Consider the following 26,832-nt stretch of genomic DNA (forward strand, 5'->3'; position numbering starts at 1 on the left):
GAATGGAGGGTTGTGTAACTTGAGCAGATCCTACTGCATTTTCTCACATAGAATGCCCTCAAATCTCAAACTTCAGCTATAATTACACATTTTGTACACATTTCTATGAAATGGAGTTCTTGAATCTGAGGGGATCCACAAAAAAGACTCTCCTACCTAACCCCCAAAAAACACATTAGTGGCCTGCTTATGGATTGCAGCATGCCAGCCACCTACCAGCAGGAATCATTTGGGGAGAGGCATTGCTTAACACTCCCTCTTTTGGTCAACCCTAACCATAACTGGTGAATTTCAGTAGTTTATAGGTTGTATTTAGTGAGCAAAACTTCACTTGAACTAATTTTTTCCAGTGAATGTGTGTGTGTGTGTGTGTGTGTGTGTGTGTGTGTATATGTATATATATATATATATATATATATATATATATATATATATATATATATATATATATATATATATATTCACTGAAAAAACCCATAGGTTTCAGGGGCGTTCTAGTTAGCTGGACTTTTTACTCGTACAAAACCATTGAAATATTCCCTGTTATAGTTAGTTCAGCTAACTAGAACTCTATCGCATGCAATGCACTGCTTATGACGACACATATTACATCACTCATGACATGGTCAGTGACATCACTCATGACATCACTGATGACCTCTCCAATGACCTCACTGATGACATCATCCAGTGAATGTGTGTTTTTCTGAAAATTAAATATGTTTTATATATATATATCTCAAGGTCGATGGAAGAATAAATGGGTAGATAAGTGTCTAAATGGATGAAATTATTTTAAAAAATTGATTGTATAACTGACTGATTAAGTGTATCTTAGTGAATACATGGCTTAGTGAATAATGTTTAAATATGTAAATATCTGTATCAGTCTCTCACTTTGTGTATAAGTGGCTGCATGGGTTGGTGAGTAGCTACATGAGTGTCTATATAGGTTATTAGTTGGTTTTTTGAGTATCAGTAGGAGTGTCTGAGTGTCTGTATGGTTTGGTGGGGGGTATTACGTAGTGCATAGGTGCATGAATGACTGACTCACTGTTTGCATGTGTTGAAGACAGCATGTGTGCAGGACTGTATAGGTGGATGAGTGTGTGTATGGGTGTGTTAGTGAGTGAGTGACTGTCTCAATAGTGTCTTTATGAGTAACTACATATGTTTTAAACTACGATATGTGACTATTGGTGTATATAAGTGAGTATATGTGAGAGTGAGAGATTGGAAGAGTTCCTGTATGAATAAGTATGTGTTTCTATATGTGATTGTTTAAAAGACTAAGTATGTGTAAGTTTCTGTAGAAGTAAGTGTGGTGGTGTGTGTATAACTGTATATGCAAGTAAATGGATGTTTGATTCTTTATTAGCATGAGTGACTGTGTATGAGTAACTCTATGGATGAGTGGCGTTGTGTAACAGGATGTATAGGTGTATGAGTACATATGAGTGAGTACATGTATGAGTGACTGTATAGGACTGTTGGTGAATGAGTGGATGTGTATGTGGATCTTAGAATTACTGAATAGGTTGTTGTAACTGGTATTGGTATGTCCATTGTTTTGGAAATTTTAGTTTCTATTCTTTAATGTGTGTATCAAAGGTTATCTGAGGGTGAGAGGAGGCCTGCCACTCTGTCACAAGGATGATGTCATCCGTGATGTCATCAGTGATGTCATGAGTGATGTCACTGACCATGTCATGAGTGATGTAATATGTGACGTCATCAGCAGTGCATTGCGGGCGCGCGAGTTACAGTTAGCTGAACTAACTATAACGGGGGAATTTCAATGGTTTTGTACGAGTGAAAAGTCCAGCTAACTAGAACGCCCCTGAAACCTATGGTTTTTTCAGTGAATTTCTAAGGTTTTTTAAATGCTAATTCCTAACTATAACGTGCCTGAAACCTATGGTTTTTGTCAGTGAATTTAAAAGGTTTTTAAATGCTAATTTCTAACTATGCCTACAGTGATAGGACATGTGAAGAAAGAAGAAAAAACGCACAAAGAAAAAAAAAGAAATGCAGAAAGAAGCAACAGAAGTCCTCAAAGATGAAGAAAAGTGCAGGAAGAAGGATAACGTGCAGAAAGAACAAACAGAAGAGCAGAAATAAGTCTTGTTGCAAAATCATCCTGTACCCTCAACTTTTTCAGATGGATACTGGTGATAACGGCGTCTGACTAACCAGTCCTAGAGCCAGTGCTATGTTAAAAGACACTCAGAATACAGTGAAAACACCTACATACACTAGGGAACACTATGCGTTGGGGTCCTCCTGTGATTAGCATGACCTCCTCTGTAAGCCCCTAGTATATGATAGGACAGGGGGATTAAAAAAACCTCTTAAAACGCGCCACGCCACAGGGCATGTTTGCACACGTCACCTCAGGCCCGTCCCCTCCCTTCCCAACTGTGTAAACCCGCCCTGTGGCCGTTTTAAGTTGGGAGATTAAGTCCCCTTGAATCCTAAGGGTCCCTAGGGTCAAACTAGGTACCTCCAGTAAGCGCCACAGAGCTGCGTTGCAGAGAGGTGTAAAAAGGGGTGTGGCCTCAGAACACCTGTCTGCAACGCAGCTCCCTGGCGCATACTGGAGATACCTGTTTGGCTAGTTGGCCCTCAGGGACCCTCAGTATTGAAGGGGAATTAATTCCCCAACTTACAACTTGCCAGGAGGCGCGTTTGCAGAGTGCTGCAAGGAGGGGGCGTGGCCTCCGCGATGCTGGTCTTTTATTTTTATTTATTTTGTAAGAAGGGGGGCTGTGTGGCCCCCTTTTTCTAATTTATTGGCCCTGGGGATCCCATCCCCCAGGGCCTGCCCCCTAAGTTCTTTTTTTTTTCTTTAGAAAAAAAAAATTGATAGGGGGCCGCGTGCCCTAACCCCCCCCCCCCCCCCCCCCCCAAGCCCCCTCTTCAGGCCACTTATGGCCCCCAGGACCCCATCCCCCGGGGCCAGCCTTTGTTTTTTATTATTTTTATATATATATATATTTATAGAAACACCTAGGACATGCTGGACAAACCGTACGTACCTATCACCATGACGATTTGTGTGATATTCATTAAAAGGCGACTATGCATACAATGAATCACCGTGGAATGTATTTACACCTCTAGTGAAGCTCTGACGTGTCTGATGCCCTACTGTGCCTAATCCCGGCACCCCCGCTGGTGGGTACTCTCCAAGTAGGCACCTTTGTTGTTTATTTATACAAACATGGGTAGCTATTGGCGGGCACATTTAATACACACACACACCAAGCCATTCAAAGGGGATTCGACAAAAATTCAACCAAAACTATGCAAGAAACCCCCCTCACGGTTAATAAAACACACATCCACCGCCGGATGTGTAATACTTTTTATTTTACTCTCTCGAAAGGAGACTATCCTCACTTGAGAGTCACAGCGCGCTCCTGGCTGAGCCCAATGCTGTGTTACACCCACCAGTGCCCGCCGAGTGCCACACACCTCTGTGTTGTATTCCACCAGCTAGTTCGTATGCTATGACACTCTCTAGCCCATGTGCACTGTAACACCACCCCGTGAATATGTCATGCCACACTTGCCTTTGCACGGGTTATATTGCCCCATCTAATGTGCCTTCCTCGATGCCTATGTTATAACGCACAGCGCTATGCCATACATATTACAATCTGGGATCCATATCTTTGTCACAGTGCATATGCAACGTTACACTCCCCAGCACATATTTTATATTGCAACTTTAGAGACTAATTAGCTTACACAACACTGCCCTGTGCATATTACACTGCAAGGTGCATATCGCATAGCACGCGCTAGTGCCTGTGCTATCTCACGCTCTCCAATGAATCTGTCATTGCGCACAATGTATTGCATATTATATTTCATGCCCCGGTTCATCTTATATCACGCTTTTTGGTGCATAGTTTATACCATACACTATATCTAGTTTTCATTTTCAATCTTGCTCTCAGGACTATATTCTATATAACACTGCGTTCACCTACCCTTTTCACGGGCATTACATTTTGCGATGGGGGGTGGAAGGTCAGGGGGTGTTTCTGCCAGGTGAGCCCGGAGTCACAATCACAAACTTCCTCTTCTTCCCGAATAAAAGTGAGATTATGCTGCATACTTGTTCATATTTTAAGAAGTTCGCACAGACACACATTTTAAAAACAATTAAGTTCCTAATACCTGCCTTCTCTGAACAGTTAGCTTGCTGCCCCATCCACCTCCTCCCTATCCTCTGTTGTCTGAATCCATGGACTAGCCTCCTCCCTCCTGCCATGCATGGTCTGATGTGCTGCCACTGCCCTCCATTTAGCATGATGTACCAGTCCACTCCTCCTGCCCTCCATTGCCCAATTCTATGGCCCATCATTGACCTCCTGCTGTCATGCCCCGCGGTCATGCCCCAGAGAGCAGAGAGTATTTAAGGGGCGAAGGGCGTGCAAACGCTGCTTAGCGTTCTTGCACTTAGCCCCATTTCCGTCCCAGTGGTGTTTGGCTGACTTCCGGTTGGGTTGTGTTTCCTGTTTGCGGTTGCAGACGAGTTGTAGAGAACGAGTGCCGGCGTATTTGTTGTTCCTGGTGAAGCGTGGCGTTGGCGTTTTCGAGCCTACAGAAGCGGCAGCTCTAGCTGCGCAATTCCCTCTGGTTGGTGTGGCTGTAACCGAGTGTTTCCCCATTACCAAGTAAGGTCTAACAGTTGGTGTCTAGTCCATGGGTCCCGTTCCACACGCTGTTCCTTTCAGTGGATTCTGGGACTGAACCTTGCATTAACAGTCTTTTGTTTTTACGAGTGAAGCCTGCAGTTAAGGCGACCCTCCGTCTTTGTCTAGCCGGAGTCTCATTTTGGGTTCTTACTACTTATCCTTTGATATCACTAACTTTAAGCCAAGGGATTTCCATATCTTTTCCCTACACTACGTTCCTTTAAACGTTTATTAGGTGGTGAGGACTGGCGTGGACCATTGAGCATTGATTTAGGTTTTCCGTATTGCTGTATAGGAAACACGGTAATCTTCATTCATAACTCTTAAGATAAGGTGGGGGATATTAGCCTTTATTTTATCTTGACCCATAACTATTTGTTCCCTTCAGCCCTAAGGTAACTTACTCAACTGTAGAGAGTGGTAGAAGAAGACGATTGTTTAGCCTCCCACCCAGTTCACTTGGATACTTACGGGGTGAGCCAGGTACCTTCACTGTTTAAGTTCATACTCTGAGGGATGTTGAGTATTGCACTTGTGTCTCATCATGGGGTCTTCTTATAGAGTGATGCACAGATAATCATGCTGACAGTTACCAGAGCGGCTGACGATAATCGTGGTAGGTTCCTTAATCTTGAGGATTCAAACAATCATGGTTAGTGGAAAATTGGTATTCCTTAATACAACTTTGTGTTACAGCTGGGAGTTCTTGCCTTTAACCCTGACGTGATCCACCAATCAAGACCTGCCTTTCTCCCCGCCTATCCTTGTTTTGTTTCCCTGTTTTCCCCTAGTGTGTCCTCCGTACTCTAGAGTCTGATAGAGTCGGAGGGACGTGGGGGACGACTGCGGACTTTTCTCCGAGATTCCAGACGCTCCTGTAGAACATCCTCTGCGATCATTACACCTGCTTAGCCTCTGTGCTTAGCTTGCTGCCCCTATTCTCCTTCCCCCTGCCCTCCGATGTCTTTGTGCATGCCCCTGCTCCATCCTTTTTGCCCACCATGTTCCATGGACCTGCCACTCCTACCTACTCTGGGTGTTCTGTTGAGCTGCCACTCCCCTCCCACCTGCCTAGCATTGTCAGATGACTGTAACCTGTCCCTGCCACCTCCACCCTGCCTGTCCACATTCCATGCCCCTATCCCCTTCCTCCTGTCCTCCATGGTCCATTTTACTGCCACACCCTTCTGCCCTGCCTGGTCGGTTGTGCTGCAACTGCTCCCCCTGCCTACCCCGCGCAACCTGTTGTGAGGCCCCTTCCCCTGAACTCTCTTGTCTGTGCCCAGGTCCTGACCCTCCCTTCTATCCTCCATGGTCCTTTGTGCATGCCCCTGCACCCTCCTTCTTGCCCATCATAGCCATTGTTCTGCCACTAACCCTCCCGCTTGCCATGCATGGTCTTCTGTGCTGCCACAGCCCCTCCCACCTTCCCTGTGTGGTCAGCTAGCTGTTCCTGACCCCCTCCCACCTTCCCTCCATGGTCTGTGTGTATGCCGTCATAGTCTCACTGTTGCTCTCCATGGTGTGTCTTGCTTCTAGTGCCCATCCTGCCTGACCACCATGGTCACCTTGCTGCTCCTGCCCTGCTCCCTTGCCCCCAGCCCTCTGTTTCCATGTGCAGACCCCTATTCCCTCCCTCCTGGCTTGTCTGTTCCATTGTAATGCCCCTGATCCGTCCCTCCTGCCCTTTATGGTCTGTTATGCTGCAGCTTTCTCTCCTGTCTGTCCATTATGGTCAGCTAGCTACCATTGCCTCTTTCCCCTCTGTTCTCTGTTGTCCATGTGCATGGTGCTGTCCCCTCCCTATTGCTTTCTATGGATCGTTGTGCTGCACTCCCGTCCCGCATGCCCTGTGTGGTGCATTGTGCTGCTGCAAACCCTGATGCCTGCCCTGTAGGGTCAGTTTGGTGCACCTCTCCATGTCCCTCCTGTCCTCTGTTATCCGAGTCCATGTCCCTACCCCAATTCCTCCTGCCTTCCATGATCCAATGTACCATACTTGTGAACATTTTGAACTTGGTAAGAGGGAGATTTTGAAAAAAAACTGGGGTATTGATTTTCCCCTTTGAGTTACATTGAAAAAGAGGAGATTGTAGACAGGAGACAGATCAAATCATTCCCATTTGAGCTTAAAAACATTGGACGTTTCCTGGCTGAATCGGGTCTGTTGGCATGTATGGTTGTACTACCACTGCCTCTTCCTTCTGCCCACAATGGTCTATTATATTGCCACAGCCTCTTGCCAGTCCTGTATTGTTGGTTTGTTGCCCCTGCCCCCCTTTCCACTGCCCTCCATAGTCTGTTGTGCTGCCACTGCCCTTCCTGCCTGCCCAGTGTGGTCAAATTGTTGCCTCTGCACCCTACTACCTGCCTTCAATTTTCAGAGTGCGTGCCCCTGGCCTCTGCCTCTCAACAGTATCCTAATGAACAACTAGATTGATAACATTCTATATTTATTACATAAGTGTGGAACGCCTGCTCTAATCTTGATGTAATCAAGACTGTAATACCTAGAGCATTTCCTTTAGAAATTACATATATGAGAGGGTCTTATTTGCATCAAAATTATGGTTAGTGCTCTAAAAAACTAAAATGAGGACATATTTTCTGAGTTTTCAAATAGCGACACAGAACTTTTAAATTATTTGTTATCTTTATGTTCTTTTATCCAGTTGACCATTTGATTAAATGTTGCACTTATGGTAGAGGATGTGGTGTTACTTCCAGAGCTGCAGACTTTGCAACTGGGGAACCAGGTTGGAGTTTCTGCTTCAGCTCGACATTCTGTGATTCTGGTCAAATCACTTAATCTCCCCATGTCTACAACCAAAATGAATTTGTTCTTGTGTGATGTAACCAATGCTCATGTAAAGCACTCCAATACCTGACAAGTCTGCACTATATAAAACTGCAAAAACACAAAAAATAAGTGTTATGCACACTTCTGTAATTGGGCTACACGTGGGCTACATCTGGGTGATATTTGTGCTGCATTTGGGCTCTTTTGTCTTTGGTGGCCATCTTGGGAGATTTATTTGTTATGAAGTTTCCTAATTTCCTCATTTACTGCAGTCTTCTCAGTCGGAAATGCTTTCAATTTATTTACTTTGATTCCATCAAGAAGGTATTCAGATATGTCACACATTTGCCATAAATTCTGAATGTTAGCACTCTAGTTGCTCATTTGATCACTGTAGTAAAGCTACTGTTCACCACAGAAGTCTGCTGCTGGTATTCAACGTGCATGTTTCAGTCTGCATGTCAGAATCTTTTAATGTAATAGAAGAGGATTTGAGAAGTCACTCAAAATGTGCCCTAATTTTTCTTTCTTCTTCACTAATTATAATTTCTATGGCAAAATGAACCCCCTCATTGTGTTCCTTTTTAAATTAAATGTTTTAAGTGTTACCAGTTTATTCCAATCAAGATGGCTTCAGGTGTGCAATACGTTTGTCATAAGTGGGACTGTTAGTGCTCTAGTTGTTCTTTAGAACACTCTGGGAAGCTGCAGTAGAACACAAAGGAATCAACTGACAGTCTCTGCCCTTGTTGGATGTACATGTTTTACTGAGATGGTCAGACTTCATTCTCACATGACTGAGAAAGATAATGTGAATTTACAGAAAATATGCTCTCAGTTTAGCTTATCGATCACCTTCTAAACCTCAGTGGGAAAAGCATGAGAAAATAGTTTTCTCTCAAACATGATTCATGATATCCCAGCAGAAGGCTTTTTCACATGGTAAAATCACCTTAGAACACACCACAATTCCTAAAATTAGTTTGGCACCATCAACAAATGATTTATAATGTAACTAAAGTCTTAACACCTTCTATTAACTGCAATGCTTTTTAATGAGGTGCTATCGTGTATATTGGTCCCAAGATGGCTGCCAACACTTCTTGGATGAAGTGCTGACAGCCAATCAGATTTCACGATGAGATGTGTGGTTAGGCTCTGCCCAGATATATATGTGATTTTACTTTTGATTTTCTCAGGAACTAGTGAACGGATTTACACCATTTAACCAAAAGGCACGACTCTGAACCAAGGGCTACCTTTTTGTCAAATTTGGTGTAATTCCATTCAGCAGTTCGGGCTGTAGCTGCGATTAAAGGTTCCTATAGAAAATTGCATGGGGAAAACCCCCGCTTGACGAATCACCCCAAGACTTTCAGGATAGGAGTGGACCGGAGCACCCCACCAGTTTTGAAGATTCATCAACCGGCGGCAAAGTTATTCCAAATAGAATGTTGCGGATTTCCTATGGATAATAGGTCCTAACTATAACTATCTACTGGCGACTACCTTAGTTCAAATGAAGTAATGTTTAGTAAACTAAAAGCCACTGAAATTAACCTTAACTTCACCCCGTCAAGCACTTCTTATGACGTCATGTATTACATCATTCGTGACATGTTAAATGACCCCATCGATGACGTATTGTTTGTCATGGTGCTTTGCTGTACGTATAAGTTATAAGCAAAGATGTTCAACTTGAACCTTTGCAGGCAATGAGGTCAAATGACATTAATTATTCTGTGTTAATATTAACAGGTTTTTCCTGCTAAGTGATTTTAATATGCATTCTTTTAGAAAATAAAAAGCGTTTCACTTGTCAATTACACTGTGTTATGATAAAAAGTATACATTATGGCCTTTGCACAATAGTAACAAACCCCTTTGCTTCTAGCAAAATGATTCCTTTTTCTCTTCTATGGTGTTTGGATAAGTTACTTACCTGTAATCCTAGTTCTCTTCCAGGGGTATCCTCATCAAAGATCAAAGTCATAAGCACATGAATATTCCTGCCCATGCGTGGGGACCCCGGGAACATATAAAACATATATGTGGGAACATATATATATATATATATGTGTGTATATATGTATATGTATGTGTGTAACAATAAATACATTGCAGCCTTCCATGTACTAGAAAAGCTGAGCAATGTTGTAAGAATTTCCTTTGCACATATATACAATTCCAATAAAGCAGGGAGAAAGAAAACAGATTTGAAAACTGCTTTAATCCACTATAGAAATCATAATCCTGCAAAGAGGAATGAAAGAACATTGCCAGCACATAGGCTGCATTGCAGAAACATTAGTGTAGAAAGCTGAAAAGCTAACCCACAGAAACACACAGAATAAACTGGCACCGTGCCTTTAAGGCAGCCATTACCCCTTGCTTCCCATCATGCCTCAGGGGTGACAGTTGGGTCAGTTGTTCTTTACGGAGACTGGAAGGCCAGGGCACAAAGAGATGACATGTACCTTGCTCATTTGCCCGGGGAGGCGGGTGGGGTGCTTATGACTTTGATTAGGATTCCCCTGGAAGAGAACTAGGATTACAGGTAAGTAACTTGTCCTTCTCTTCCAGGGGATCCTCATCAATAGTCATAAGCACATGAATAGAATAGCAAGCCCATGCCCTCATCCTGCGGGGAAGTGACAAGCATAAAATAAAGTAACATTGTTAAAAAAACATCAAAGAATCCAATCAAGTTAGCATTGGAACCGATTCCTCAAGGAGGTTTGGCCTACTTGGGTATCCGCTCTGGAGTCAGAATCCAAGCAGTAATGCCTAGTAAACTTTTGCACTGATTTCCAAGTTGCAGCCTTGCAAATCTCGGCCATCGGTACATTGTGTAAGAAAGCTATTGTAGCCGCCTTCCCCCTAGTAGAATGAGCTTTAGGGGAGACCAACAGAGGCTTATTCGCTAATTGGTAAGCCAATTTAATACAGGACACTATCCACCTCGAAATGGATTGTTTGTAGGTTGGAAAGCCTGTTCTAACAGAACCGTAGTTTACAAACAACTGATCAACCTTTCTAATGGATTTTGTTCCCTCCAAATAGAATTTGAGAACCCTCTTGAGGTCTGGTGAGTGAAGAGACCTTTCTGCTGGTGTAGCAGGATTGGGAAAAAGAGGGGAGAGAAATCATCTGGTTGACATGGAAGTCAGACACTACTTTTGGTAGGAAAGAAGGGTGAGTTCTCAAAACCACCCTATTGTGATGGAAAACCGTATACGGTTCCTTAGAGGAGAGTGCCTGGATTTCACTCACTCTGTGTGCTGATGTAATAGCCACCAGAAAAGCTACTTTCCATGTAAGGTGTTGTAACGTAGCCTTATGAATGGGTTCGAAAGGAGGACCCATCAATTTGGACAAAACTAGATTCAACATCCCAAGGAGGAGGAGGAGGTCGGACAGGGGGATAAACCTTCTTTAACTCCTGAAGGAAATCCTCGAACTCCTGTAGCTGAAAGAAAGAAGGTTGGTTAGGTGATTTTCTATAGGCTGTAATGGCCGCCAAATGAACTTTTATGGAAGTGTACTTCAAACAAGATTTGGCCAAGTAAAGCAGATACGACAAGATTACCTCTTCTTGCCCGCTAGTAGGACTCCAACGATTGCGCAAGTAAAATCTTTTCCATTTAAAAGAGTAAGAGCTCCTTGTGGATGGTCTCTTTGACTCCCTCAAAATGTCCATGCAGTCCTTAGGGAGATTCAAGTTTCTTTACTGCAAGACCTCAGGAGCCATGCTGCCAATCTCAGTGAGGGCAGGCTGGAGTGCAGAATCTTCCCGCCCATTTTGGTCAGAAGGTCCGGCCTGCACGGAAGACTCCTGTGTGGACAGATCGAGAGCTGTAATAGGTCCGGATACCACCACTGGCGAGGCCAGTCCGGTGCAATCAGGATCATCTTCATCCTGGATTGGATGAGCTTGGTCATCACCTTCGGGATGAGAGGAAGGGGCGGAAAGGCGTATGCAAACGTCCCGGACCAGTCTATCAAAAGAGCATTCCCTCTCGTTCCTGGACTGTAAAATCTGGACGCGAAGGCGTGGCATTTTCTGTTTAGATCATCTGCAAAGAGGTCGATGGATGGACGACCCCATTGATGAAAAAAGTCTGCCACTACCTCGTCGTTGAGCACCCAGTCTTCTTGTTCTTCGAAGTGTCGACTGAGAGCGTCTGCTTGCACGTTCTGTTCTCCTGGCAGATGCACTGCCATGATCGAGAGGTTCCTGGCCAGCAGCCAGTGCCAGATCACTTGCGATTCCAGAGACAGAGGGCGAGAGTGTGTTCCACCTGGTTTGTTCAAGTAATACATGATGGTTGTATTGACTGTTTGTATCAGTATCGACTAGGACAGAATCGATGGATGGAATGCCTTGAGGGCCAAGTGAACTGCCCACATGTTTATATGATAGGTCTGCTCCTTGTTGGTCCATCTGCCCTGAGTCTGCAGTTGACCCAGATTCGCCCCTCATCCCTGAAAACATGCATCTGTGATCAGGAATTGCTTTGGAAGAGGTTGATGGAATGGGACTCCCACTAGAAGATTCTTAGGCTGAGTCCACCAGAAAATGGACTTCTTCGCTGCTTGAGAAGGGAGAATTCGGTCTCTCCTCCGAATGGAACAATCTTCCTAGGCCGGAGTCCAAGGTGGAGCCCAGATAGTGAAGCGATTGAGTGGGCTGATGAACTGATTTTTCCATGTTCACATGAAGGCCCAAGCGGTGAAGTATATCTAGGCAGATGTGGTAGTGGTTCTGCACCATGTGAGGAGATAATCCCTTCAACAGTCAGTCGTCCAGGTATGGATACACAAACAGGCTTTGGCGATGTAATGCTGCCGCCACCACTGCCATGCATTTCGTGAATACCCGTGGTGCAGAGTTGAGGCCGAACGGTAAGACTCTGAACTGGTAATGTTTTGCGCCTGCCATGAATCGCAGGAACTTGCGATGCCGTGGAGCAATTGGAAAGTGGAAATACGCATCTTGGAGATCCACCGAACACATCCATTTCCCTTTCCCCAGATGTGGAAATATTTGATGGAGCGCCAACATACGAAACTTCTCCTTTCAAATGATCTTGTTCAGAGATTGGAGATCTAGGATAGGACTGAACTTGTTTGCTTGGGCTTTTTTCGGTACAAGGAAATATCTGGAGTAGACTCCCTTTCCCCGCTGAGCAACTCGAGGGACCTCTTCTATGGCTAGTTTCTACAGAAGGGTCGACACTTCCTGACGCAGCAAATCCAGGTGCTGAGCACATGACCTTACCGGAGGAATGTCTCTTGGAGGCATGCAAAAACATAGCGTGTACCCATTGCGCAGTATATTTAGCACCCACTGATCTTTGGTGATGTTGCGCCACTCTTTTATGCAATATGAAATACTTCCTCCCACTGGAGTGCGCAACGGTGCTAGGGGAAGCAAAAACTCATTGCTTGCCTGGAGTTTTAGCTGTGGAGGAGGACTGCTGTTGATGTCCTCCTCTGCCTCTCGAAGAACGACGGCCTTGGTATTGAGATTTTGATTGCTGTTTTTGCGACCATTGAGGTGTTTGAACCATCTGATGGTAGTTTTTACAGTTATAGGGCTTATAGCGCCGCCTGAACTCTTTTTTTTTTTTTTTTTTTTTTTTTTCTTTTCTAGGCCCACGGCTTTCAGTGTATCCAACTCTGCCTTCATTCTGGCCATCTCCTCGTCGGTGTGCGATCCAAAAAGGGAGTTACCAGAGAATGGAAGATTTAAAATACGCTGCTGAGCTTCCGGTTTCAAAGCCGTTTGGCGTAACCAGGAAGACCTCCGTGCACATATTCCATGTGCATGCGAGTGTGCAGCCAAAGAAGCTTTATCATACGCTGTGCTGATCACTTGATTGGCTACCAGCGCCCCTTCTTGGAGAATCTGTGCGAAATCTTGTTGATCCTTCTTTGGCAGTTTCTCCTTAAAACGCTCCAAAGAATCCCATAAGGACCTGTTGTAACGGCCCAGCAGGGCAGCAGCGCTAGACACCTTCAGAGAAGATGCTGCAAAGCCGCAGGCCTTTCTCCCCCAAGAATCCTTAGCTCTACTCTCCTTGTCTGGAGGAACTGAGGAGGAAGAGGCAACAGCGTGCGTCTTCTTTGCTGCTGCGATGATAACCGAATCCGGTGGAGGATCTGATTTCAGAAATAAAGGATCCGATGCAGCAGGTTTGTACTTTTTCTGGATCCGAGCCAGAGCTGTCTTAATCGAGGATGGGGTGAGGAAGATGTCCATTATTGGTTGAAGGAGACCAGGGACCAGAGGGAGCAATGGTCTAGCCGCAGACCGCTGATGGAGAGTCTCGAAAATGACTGATGTGGTGGTCTGAGGAGCCGACATGTCTATGCTCAGCTTCTGCGCTCCTCTAGCGAGGACATCGTAGAAGGTGTTAACATCATCGATGGCTGACACTCTTGAGGGAGGGCTATCCGTAATGGTAGGAGAGTAGTCCCTTTTGGAAGAGAGAGTCGAAGATGATGACCAAGATGGCGTTCTTCGTCTTTTATGATGAGCATGAGTTGGTCTATGCTCCGGAGATTTGCCTCGGTGATCCCTGGTCCAAGTAGTGGGAGACCTGTCCACCTCCTGCACCAGTCGTTGTAGTGGAGACCAGTGCAGTGGACTGTAATAGTCCGTAGGCCGCTGAGCTTGACCGGAGAGTTCTTTCTGCCAGTGATGGATAGGCTGAAGCCATCTTGGCGAAAGATGAACCGAAGGAGATCGCTGTCTCCATGGAGAGCCTCTTGGAGATCTTCTTGTCTGCTTAGGAGACTGAGCAGAAGAGCTTTGTGACGTTGGGAGCACCTGGGGAGAGCTCATAATAGAATGAGAGGACTCTCTGCGGTCTTTGGAGACTGATCGGCGTCTTGATGAACAATGTGACGTTGATGGGGAGTGTCTCGACGTCGACCGACTATGTGTCACCAGCACTGGTGAATCTTTAGAGGGGGATCGTCTCCTCGATGCCGAACTCTCCTTGTGTTTCGATGTTGTATGCTGCGACGTCGAACACGTGGACCTTACAGACTTCGCCCTCGATGTTGAGTGTCTAGGAGAACCCAATGAAGTACGAACTAACGGAGAAATCCTTCTCGACGTCGTGTCTTTAGGCCTTTCTGATCTCTCTCTCTCGACACGGAGCATCTAATGGAAGCCAGCGGAGTCGAGATCGGAGCACTTCTCGCTGTCGAACGACGCCTAGTATACTTGACCCTAGGTCTCGACGACAAATCCTTCTTCGTCGTCGATAGAGAACTTGCCCTCGACGTTGATCGTCGCCTGGTTGACAACAACGGAGGAGTTGAATGCCTTGCCTCTGGTGACAACGAGGCACGTCTCGACGTTGACCGCTGCCTTGTTGACCACAACGAAGACGCCTGCTTCGGCGACGATTGCTGATGAACCGGCGATGGCGGAGCATGTCTCGAAGTCGAACGCCAAACTGATGGCGACAACGGAGATCTGTCCCTCGATGTTGAGGGCGAGCCCGCACTAACGGAGAACGACTTCTCGATGCCGATCGTCGCTGGGTTGACGACGGCGGAGTATCTGACGTACCTGTAGTCTTCGTCGACGACCGGTGTTCTCTCGATGGCGAGCCCGCCATCGATGATCTCTTCGATGTTTTCGCTGCCGATTAAGGTATTTTTGGCGCCGAGCCCAACGCCGATGAAGAGAAGACTGGAACCTTACTTCTAGATGAAGATTTGGCTCTCTCTTTACTTTTCTTCATCGGAGACCTGCCTCTTGAAAGTGTCTTTCCCTTCTCAGCCATTCCATAGAGGCTAATTCTCTCTCTGTCCTTCAGAGTTCTCTTGGACAGGGACTGACAATGCTGGCAAGTCTTAGGAGCATGATCATTAGGAAGGCAATGAATACAGACCGGGTGGGAGTCTGTTTTAGCTTTCTTTTTGCCACAGGAAGGGCAAGAGTCAAAAAGAGAGGGCATATTTGTGTGAAAATTATGCTCAACTCTCTCAGAAATAGCAGAAAACTACTTCAACAGCGAAAAGACGTCGACGTAAAAAGTTCTTGACAAAAAATAAGTAGTAATTTCTGACAGAAATCAGAAAAAAAACTGAGAGCTGAAGTTACCAGGGTCCTGACAGAAGGAGCCGGAAAGAACAACTGACCTAACTGTCACCGCTGAGGCATGATGGGAAGCTAGGGGTCATGGCTGCTTTAAAGACACTGTAAAAACCAAAGGAAATGATGGACGGAGTGTTGAACATTGCAAGCACTCACCCCCAGTCAACTGATCTGGGTTTAATCCATCACCGTTCTTTAGCCCACTCTGCCACCCCAGTTCAGACATGGCCATATGCAAATCAGTCTGACCCTGTGCCTCATGGGAACAGTCCAGCCTGAACTGCCAAGCCATGTCTTCCCTGGACCGGAAACAAGCTTCCTAGGACCGGTTTCTGGCATTTCAGCCGTCTTCAGCCAGGCTTGCTTGAATCCAGTGGCAAAGTGAGCAAGGGACTCACGTCTGAGCATACCCTGCCAACTTATGGCGAACAAAGCAAAAACCAAAGGAAATGATGGACGGAGTGTTGAACATTGCAAGCACTCACCCCCAGTCAACTGATCTGGGTTTAATCCATCACCGTTCTTTAGCCCACTCTGCCACCCCAGTTCAGACATGGCCATATGCAAATCAGTCTGACCCTGTGCCTCATGGGAACAGTCCAGCCCGAACTGCCAAGCCATGTCTTCCCTGGACCGGAAACAAGCTTCCTAGGACCGGTTTCTGGCATTTCAGCCGTCTTCAGCCAGGCTTGCTTGAATCCAGTGGCAAAGTGAGCAAGGGACTCACGTCTGAGCATACCCTGCCAACTTATGGCGAACAAAGCAAAAACCAAAGGAAATGATGGACGGAGTGTTGAACATTGCAAGCACTCACCCCCAGTCAACTGATCTGGGTTTAATCCATCACCGTTCTTTAGCCCACTCTGCCACCCCAGTTCAGACATGGCCATATGCACAGGGTCAGACTGATTTGCATATGGCCATGTCTGAACTGGGGTGGCAGAGTGGGCTAAAGAACGGTGATGGATCAAACCCAGATCTCTTGACTGGGTGTGAGTGTTTGATTGGTTCTGATGCTCCGTCCATCACCTCCCCCTTTTTTACCGCTTTGTTCGCCATAAGTTGGCAGGGTATGCTCAGACGTGAGTCCCTTGCTCACTTTGCCACTGGATTCAAGCAAGCCTGGCTGAAGACGGCTGAAATGCCAGAAACCGGTCCTAGGAAGCTTGTTTCCGGTCCAGGGAAGGCATGGCTTGGCAGTTCGGGCTGGACTGTTCCCATGAGGCACAGGGTCAGACTGATTTGCATATGGCCATGTCTGAACTGGGGTGGCAGAGTGGGCTAAAGAACGGTGATGGATCAAACCCAGATCTGTTGACTGGGTGTGAGTGTTTGATTGGTTCTGATGCTCCGTCCATCACCTCCCCCTTTTTTACCGCTTAAAGACACGGTGCCAGTTTATTCTGTGTGTTTCTGTGGGCTAGCTTTTCAGCTTTCTACACTAATGTTTCTGCAATGCAGCCTATGTGCTGGCAATGTTCTTTCATTCCTCTTTGCAGGATTAGGATTCTTATTGTGCATTAAAGGAGTTTTCAAATGTGTTTCCTTTCTCCCTACTTTATTGGAATTGTATATACGTGCAAAGGAAATTCCTACAACATTGCTCAGCTTTTCTAGTATATGGAAGTCTGCATTGTGTTTATTGTTTTGTATATGTATGTATGTATGTATGTATGTATATGTGTGTGTGTGTGTGTGTGTGTGTGTGTGTATATATATATATATATATATATATATATATATATATATATATATATATATATTCACTGAAAAAAACATAGGTTTCACACACGTTATAGTTAGGAATTAGCATTTAAAAAACCTTGCAAATTCACTGAAAAAACTATAGGTTTCACACATGTTATAGTTAGCAGGACATTTCACTCGTGAAAAATCAATGAAATTCCCCCGTTATAGTTAGTGCAGGCAACTATAACTCACGCGACCGCAATCCTCTGTTGATGACGTCAAATATTACATCACTGTATTTAGACACTTATTTACCCATGTCTTCTTCCATTAATTTTTAGCTATACATATATTACAAATATTTTTTTTCAGAAAGACACATATGTCATCAGTGATGTAATATTTGACGTCATCAGCAGAGGATTGCGGTCGCGTGAGTTATAGTTGCCTGCACTAACTATAACGGGGGAATTTCATTGGTTTTTCACGAGTGAAATGTCCTGCTAACTATAACATGTGTGAAACCTATGGTTTTTTCAGTGAATTTGTACGGTTTTTTAAATGCAAATTTTTTTTTGAGATTTTTGGTAAAAAATAATATCCAACCTATGTATAAAATAATATATGTACTATATCCTGCATTATGGAATGGTTAATTTAAAAAAAAAAATAATGTTTACATACAGTTGTACATCACAGTTATTATCTTCTAGAACTCTTGAAACTTGTATTTTTTTTTAATGCATTGTTTGCCGTGCGCGTACGGTAAGCTGACGCTACGCGCTCCGTACGTCATAAGTACGGTGCGCTTACGTGATACGATGCGCGTACGGTAAGCTGATGCTACGCGCTCCGTACGTCATAAGTACGGTGCGCTTACGTGATACGTACGTGACGTATGCGTACACGCATGCGCGTTGCGCGGAACCAACATCGCGGTTATGCGGGTGCGTTTAATGCGCATGCGCGAGTGCGTCCTACGTACGCGCTCCGTAAGCGCTCCATAAGCGCATATTTACGTCACGTTTGCGCATGCATACTTGTTTACGAGCGCTTACCGTAAGCTTACGGAGCGCGCACGGTAGGTCATGTGATCCACAAAGAACACTTTTCATTGGTTGAAACTACTTTCAGTTCCAGAAACTTCCCACACCCATTCCCCTCATTACTGCTTGAGATCCCCTAGGAGAAGTAGCTGAATTGACATTGAGATACAATGGCAGAGCAGCAGTCCTCTTCTGAGAGTGAGCCTAGCAGTACCATCATCAGACAGAGAAGGAGGAAACAAAAGGATTCTTTTGTGTGGGAGTATTTTACTTTTCCAGAGGGGCAGAAAAAGGTCAATGCTCCATTGGTCACTTGCAGACTTTGTGACCGTGTTTTATCTAGAGGAGATCCAAGGAAGAAGTATTCCTTTGGAAATCACTCTATGATGAGACACCTTAGGGATAAACATCCCAGGACCTTTGCTCGACATACTGAAGAAAACTCTTCAGTAAGTCACCGGAGCCCAACCTCAGAAGCTCAGCCGAGTACATCATCGGCAGCTCAGCTGAGCCCTTCCTCTGAGGTGGGAGCATCACCTTCTTCAGCTCCTCTGGACATTAACCCTCGATTTCGGAGGGTTTCAATGAGGTGTACAACGTGTTGTGGTCTTATTGTTTTTGGGGAGACCAGTGTTTCCCTTATTAACAATAAGATAGACCAGCACGTTTGTAGACGTTCATAATATTCCCATTCTTTCTTTCCTCTATCCCTGTATTAACACAACGGCTCTTTTAAGAGCCAACCTTACCTCACAATTTTTTTTATTTTTTTTTAAGCTTTCCTCTTTGAAATTTTTTTTTTGCCGTGCGCGTACGGTACGCGTAATAGTTACGCGAAGTTCGCGGAATTTTTCCGTTTACACCGTACGCTACGCGCATTCCGCGATTTTTCTGTAAAAAAATTTAAATTATTTTTTTCCCTTGGGGGTCCTTCTGGGACCCCCTGACAAAGGCTAGGGGGTCAGGAACTGTCCACCCTGCCCCCTTTTCACGTTCTCCACCTTTGTTTTTCACCCCCTCAGACTGCGAGAGACAAAATGGCGGCCGACACTTCCTGGTTTCGACCTATTTCGAATGTTTACTAAGATCTAACAACCAATCAGAATCGCGCTCGTGCACGGCGGCGTGCGCGTACGGTAAGCTTACGGTACGCGCTCGGAGCGCGCCTATAGATATATATATTGATTTAAATGCTATTTTCTCAGGAAATACTGAACAGATTTACACGAGACCTTCAAAAGGCACATCCCTGACCTGAGGGCTACCTCTCTGCCAAATTTCAAGTAATTCTGTTCAGCCGTTCGGGCTGTAGCTCGGACTAAAGGTCCTATGGAAAAATGCATGGGGAAAACGCGTTTTGGGACTCCCCCTTTTTCTCAGCCCCCGCTTGACGAATCCCCCCGAGACTTTCAGGGAAGGAGCGGAGCGGAGCGCCCCACCTATTTTGAGAATTTCGCGAGGATTCGTCAATCGTAGATTATATATATATATATATATATATATATATATATATATATCCCAAATTTGCCCTGAAGCAAGGACGCCCACGCAGAAGAGTGCTTTCTGAAAAAGCTTTTACTTTCAGAACCGGCATTTACACACCAACAGCAAAGTTCCTAACGCGTTTCAAAGCCGGGAGGCTCCTTCATCAGAGGATGGCACTTGTTCCAACTGACAAACTCGCAGGGGCGCCATTTACTGCATGCTCATGTCTTGCCCACGTGGCCCTCACAGGTGAGTCATTATTCAGGCATGCTGGAACCCGTAGTTTATTGTTTGCGAAAAAGTTTCCCCATGTAGGTGCAGTTCGAAAACAGTGTCTTTTCTTTAAAAATAATTTCCAAGTGGACTGGAGTGAAAACGCCAATTCCCTTTCATTCTCCTCAGCTGCGCCGCAAGGTCCGATTCTCTGAGACCTCTTGGCCCCATATTTCAATCCAAGGTGGGGCATCCTTCTCGGCCAGGCTGCCGAGTTAAATAAATCCCAAATTTGCCCTGAAGCAAGGACGCCCACGCAGAAGAGTGCTTTCTGAAAAAGCTTTTACTTTCAGAACCGGCATTTACACACCAACAGCAAAGTTCCTAACGCGTTTCAAAGCCGGGAGGCTCCTTCATCAGAGGATGGCACTTGTTCCAACTGACAAACTCGCAGGGGCGCCATTTACTGCATGCTCATGTCTTGCCCACGTGGCCCTCACAGGTGAGTCATTATTCAGGCATGCTGGAACCCGTAGTTTATTGTTTGCGAAAAAGTTTCCCCATGTAGGTGCAGTTCGAAAACAGTGTCTTTTCTTTAAAAATAATTTCCAAGTGGACTGGAGTGAAAACGCCAATTCCCTTTCATTCTCCTCAGCTGCGCCGCAAGGTCCGATTCTCTGAGACCTCTTGGCCCCATATTTCAATCCAAGGTGGGGCATCCTTCTCGGCCAGGCTGCCGAGTTAAATAAATCCCAAATTTGCCCTGAAGCAAGGATGCCCACGCAGAAGAGTGCTTTCTGAAAAAGCTTTTACTTTCAGAACCGGCATTTACACACCAACAGCAAAGTTCCTAACGCGTTTCAAAGCCGGGAGGCTCCTTCATCAGAGGATGGCACTTGTTCCAACTGACAAACTCGCAGGGGCGCCATTTACTGCATGCTCATGTCTTGCCCACGTGGCCCTCACAGGTGAGTCATTATTCAGGCATGCTGGAACCCTTTGCTGTTGGTGTGTAAATGCCGGTTCTGAAAGTAAAAGCTTTTTCAGAAAGCACTCTTCTGCGTGGGCGTCCTTGCTTCAGGGCAAATTTGGGATTTATTTAACTCGGCAGCCTGGCCGAGAAGGATGCCCCACCTTGGATTGAAATATGGGGCCAAGAGGTCTCAGAGAATCGGACCTTGCGGCGCAGCTGAGGAGAATGAAAGGGAATTGGCGTTTTCACTCCAGTCCACTTGGAAATTATTTTTAAAGAAAAGACACTGTTTTCGAACTGCACCTACATGGGGAAACTTTTTCGCAAACAATAAACTACGGGTTCCAGCATGCCTGAATAATGACTCACCTGTGAGGGCCACGTGGGCAAGACATGAGCATGCAGTAAATGGCGCCCCTGCGAGTTTGTCAGTTGGAACAAGTGCCATCCTCTGATGAAGGAGCCTCCAGGCTTTGAAACGCGTTAGGAACTTTGCTGTTGGTGTGTAAATGCCGGTTCTGAAAGTAAAAGCTTTTTCAGAAAGCACTCTTCTGCGTGGGCGTCCTTGCTTCAGGGCAAATTTGGGATTTATATATATATATATATATATATATATATATATATATATATATTCACTGAAAAAACCATAGGTTTCACACATGTTATAGTTAGCTGGACATTTTACTGATAAAAAACCAATGAAATTCCCCCGTTATAGTTACTGTACGCAACTATAACTCACGCGACCGTAATCCTCTGCTGATGCTAATACTGTATTTAGACACTTATTTGCCCATGTCTTCTTCCATTAAATTTTAGCTATACATATATTACAAATATTTTTTTTTCATAAAGACACATATGTCATCAGCAGAGGATTACGGTCGCGTGAGTTATAGTTGCCTACAGTAACTATAACGGGGGAATTTCATTGGTTTTTTTGAGCTGGGCAGTGGTATTTATAATAGATAATAGGCGCTTGTGGTGAGTGCACCCGGTATTCGTGAGATTCTAAATCAGTAACGGTGCTAGAGGGTAGGGGAGAACCACTAGCCTCCCTAAAGGATTTGTGGCCAGAGCAACAAAAGTCAAGAGTTGGGGTACCCAAGCACACGTAAAATAAAGTTTGCATAGATTATTACATCAAGTAACAATTGTAACACAATAAGTGATTTTCCGTTTCTTTCTTGTAGCTTTCTTCAATTTAATATTCTTGATTCATAGCAATTTCACAGTCTTCACAGTGGTTTCCAAGCCAACACGTGTTTCGTCGCCTCTAGTAGTATTGTACATGCGACTTGTTCACGTCTAGGTACAAATTGATATGGTAATTTACATTAGTTGAACTGATTATTTAGGAAATTGCATACATTTGTTAACATTGTAAACAAATGTGCTCCCAGGGTAAGTGTCACAAATTATGGGTTCTTTTCGTGGGAGGTGGTATCCCAAGGCTATAGTGTACTTAGCATGCACCGTGAGGTCAGGTGAGTACTAGCCTTATAATATCCGTTTGTGACCAATCAGATACATGTAGCTTTAGCGTGAGTGTGGTGTGTAGTGAAAATACACATATGTGATAGAAATCCGTTTTTTTGTGATGTCTACTGATAAAGCATGCGATATGCAGAGCCAAAGACCCAGGTAGGTGGTAATGGGCAGTTGCAAATCATATAACATCAATGTGGGGTATGTTAAGCTGAAAAGTTATTAACTCGAAGGTATGAGCAAACTGACCTGCACACTGTCTAATTATCAGTATCTGCAATGAGTAAAAAAAGGAAAAAAGAAAGTACATGTGGCCATGAGTACCCACGTAAGGGGACACTGAGATCATAATAATCGTCACAGGCATATGCCAGGGAGAGATACATACTTAAGGTATGACGATAATTCCGGGTCATACAGTCATGCGACGGGGGGGGCCCGGTCCTTGTAAGGTAAACAATTTCGGTTGGTGGCTGTGCTCAGTATAACAGCAAAGATCCCATCTACGGTCAACGAGACAAAATAATAGGATCCGTGTAAGGAAACACTATTTAAATTAATAGGTGGTCAAAAGGACCCAATATGCGCGTCCCGAGTGCTGCTAGTTACTCTCTTACCTCCGAGTAGTGGAGAGTACGTCCGTAATATGAGACTGCCCCCATCCGCGTCTGGCTCCAATTCGAGTTGCCGGTAGAGAACACTCGGCATGTATTTGACTCGGAATCGGAAGTCACATGACCGGAAATCGGTCATGTGTACTAACACAATGCAGGTAAATGCAGGCGCCATGTCTAGGACTGTTTAGAATGGCAACATCAATGTGTATAGGCGATCAGAATATGGTCATGTACATCGTGTGGGTAATTCAAGACGTACATATTTACTTGCGTGTATGAAACGATAATAATCCCGAAACAGCGAAGAAAGTATGTTCGGGTGTTCATAAAGATGATAATGTTAGTAATCGTATCCTATAATATCCATGGATACGTAATAAATCTCAAAGGCCATTATCAGAATGTCGAAACTAGGTCAATCCAAAATAAAACTTCTGGTTGCAGCAATATGTGATAGAAAGGCGGCGGCCATCTTGGGTCAGGATGTGCCCCCGTTTAGATTAATAGGAGAAAAAAGCGGCAGTGAAGCGCTGGGGTCAGTTTAACTCGATATTTGACATGAACACAGAAAAGCCAAATGTGGTTAGCAAAGTATGTATTCGAGCTGATAGGCGTATATCAGATTTAATCTGAAGTTATATACAGGCTCTTCTAAATGTTAATACTATCTATAAGGGCAATGATTGGGCCCCTTGGGGGATGGGTATATTGCCCATAAAGTGGCAGAGCTGGCATAAACCTTGAGGAATTGGGCATAAGCTGTAAATAGTCTATATCAGCGAACTTCAGAAGTTGTTGAGAATACTTATATATATGAAGGGCTAAACATACCACTGTGTGTAATTTAGTGAAAATATGTAAATTAAGGTTTTCAGTAGCTAAGGTGCAGGGATGAGTGACATCTTAAAACGTAATATACGCATCTGTTAAAACACTTAAATAGCATATGTACAAAATTTATGCAGTTATCAAAGATACTTCATTACTGTGTATACATGACAGGAGATGTATACACAGTAATGAAGTATCTTTGATAACTGCATAAATGTTGTACATATGCTATTTAAGTGTTTTAACAGATGCGTATATTACGTTTTAAGATGTCACTCATCCCTGCACCTTAGCCACTGAAAACCTTAATTTACATATTTTCACTAAATTACACACAGTGGTATGTTTAGCCCTTCATATATATAAGTTCATGTCAAATATCGAGTTAAACTGACCCCAGCGCTTCACTGCCGCTTTTTTCTCCTATTAATCTAAACGGGGGCACATCCTGACCCAAGATGGCCGCCGCCTTTCTATCACATATTGCTGCAACCAGAAGTTTTATTTTGGATTGACCTAGTTTCGACATTCTGATAATGGCCTTTGAGATTTATTACGTATCCATGGATATTATAGGATACGATTACTAACATTATCATCTTTATGAACACCCGAACATACTTTCTTCGCTGTTTCGGGATTATTATCGTTTCATACACGCAAGTAAATATGTACGTCTTGAATTACCCACACGATGTACATGACCATATTCTGATCGCCTATACACATTGATGTTGCCATTCTAAACAGTCCTAGACATGGCGCCTGCATTTACCTGCATTGTGTTAGTACACATGACCGATTTCCGGTCATGTGACTTCCGATTCCGAGTCAAATACATGCCGAGTGTTCTCTACCGGCAACTCGAATTGGAGCCAGACGCGGATGGGGGCAGTCTCATATTACGGACGTACTCTCCACTACTCGGAGGTAAGAGAGTAACTAGCAGCACTCGGGACGCGCATATTGGGTCCTTTTGACCACCTATTAATTTAAATAGTGTTTCCTTACACGGATCCTATTATTTTGTCTCGTTGACCGTAGATGGGATCTTTGCTGTTATACTGAGCACAGCCACCAACCGAAATTGTTTACCTTACAAGGACCGGGCCCCCCCGTCGCATGACTGTATGACCCGGAATTATCGTCATACCTTAAGTATGTATCTCTCCCTGGCATATGCCTGTGACGATTATTATGATCTCAGTGTCCCCTTACGTGGGTACTCATGGCCACATGTACTTTTTCTTTTTTCCTTTTTTTACTCATTGCAGATACTGATAATTAGACAGTGTGCAGGTCAGTTTGCTCATACCTTCGAGTTAATAACTTTTCAGCTTAACATACCCCACATTGATGTTATATGATTTGCAACTGCCCATTACCACCTACCTGGGTCTTTGGCTCTGCATATCGCATGCTTTATCAGTAGACATCACAAAAAAACGGATTTCTATCACATATGTGTATTTTCACTACACACCACACTCACGCTAAAGCTACATGTATCTGATTGGTCACAAACGGATATTATAAGGCTAGTACTCACCTGACCTCACGGTGCATGCTAAGTACACTATAGCCTTGGGATACCACCTCCCACGAAAATAACCCATAATTTGTGACACTTACCCTGGGAGCACATTTGTTTACAATGTTAACAAATGTATGCAATTTCCTAAATAATCAGTTCAACTAATGTAAATTACCATATCAATTTGTACCTAGCCGTGAACAAGTCGCATGTACAATACTACTAGAGGCGACGAAACACGTGTTGGCTTGGAAACCACTGTGAAGACTGTGAAATTGCTATGAATCAAGAATATTAAATTGAAGAAAGCTACAAGAAAGGAACGGAAAATCACTTATTGTGTTACAATTGTTACTTGATGTAATAATCTATGCAAACTTTATTTTACGTGTGCTTGGGTACCCCAACTCTTGAATTTCATTGGTTTTTTATCAGTAAAATGTCCAGCTAACTATAACATGTGTGAAACCTATGGTTTTTTCAGTGAATTTGCAAGGTTTTTTAAATGCTAATTCCTAACTATAACGTGTGTGAAACCTATGTTTTTTTCAGTGAATTTGTACGGTTTTTTAAATGCTAAGTTACTTTACGCCATTTGTGGCGTGCGCGCCCACTTAACGCAGTTCGTTCCGTGCGCGCACGGTGCGCTTCGCGCACCGTGCGCGCACAGTGAGCACGCGGTGCGCTTCGCGCACCGCGTGCCCACGTTACGCTAGATGGGCCATGAACGCACGATGCGCTTCGTGCACCGTGCGCACATAGAGGACATATGATGAGCATCGTTGTGACAGGTAAAATATATGTTTTGTTTAGCTCCAATAAGCCATGCACAAAAGGTGCGCTTCGGGCACCTTTTGCACACGGGGTGGGGAGAATGTGGATATTTTTTTTATTTTTTATTATTTCTTACCGTACGCGTACGGTAAGCGTAATCGGCGAAATTTTCGAAAAAATTAAAATTGCCTTTTTTCACTTGGGGGATCGTTGGGGACTCCCTCGACATGGCTAGGTGCTTGGGAGCTGTGTAAACAGCCCCTTTACATGTTTTTGCACTTGGTTTTTCAACCCCCTGTCAGAGTGCGAGAGAGAAAATGGCGGCCGCCGCTTCCTGGTTTCGACCGATTCGAATGTTTACTAAGATCTAAGGGACAATCAGAATCGCGCTCGCGCACGCCACCGTACGCGTACGGTAAGCGCACCGTAAGCTGGCTCAGATATATATATTGATTTAAAGGCTATTTTCTCAGAATCTACTGAACAGATTTACACCAAACCTACAAAAGGCACTTCCTTGACCTGAGGACTACCTCTCTGCCAAATTTCAAGTA

At 44.5% G+C, this 26,832-nt stretch overlaps 1 protein-coding gene across 2 annotated transcripts in view; it reads left to right on the forward strand.

The window, feature by feature from the left end:
- Window positions 1-26,832, forward strand: part of TRAPPC11 (trafficking protein particle complex subunit 11) — a 626,226-nt gene that overhangs the window by 107,040 nt on the left and 492,354 nt on the right. The window lies entirely within an intron of this gene.

This window comes from Triturus cristatus, chromosome 2_2 (genome assembly GCF_964204655.1).
Source record: "Triturus cristatus chromosome 2_2, aTriCri1.1, whole genome shotgun sequence".
Lineage (NCBI taxonomy): Eukaryota > Metazoa > Chordata > Amphibia > Caudata > Salamandridae > Triturus > Triturus cristatus.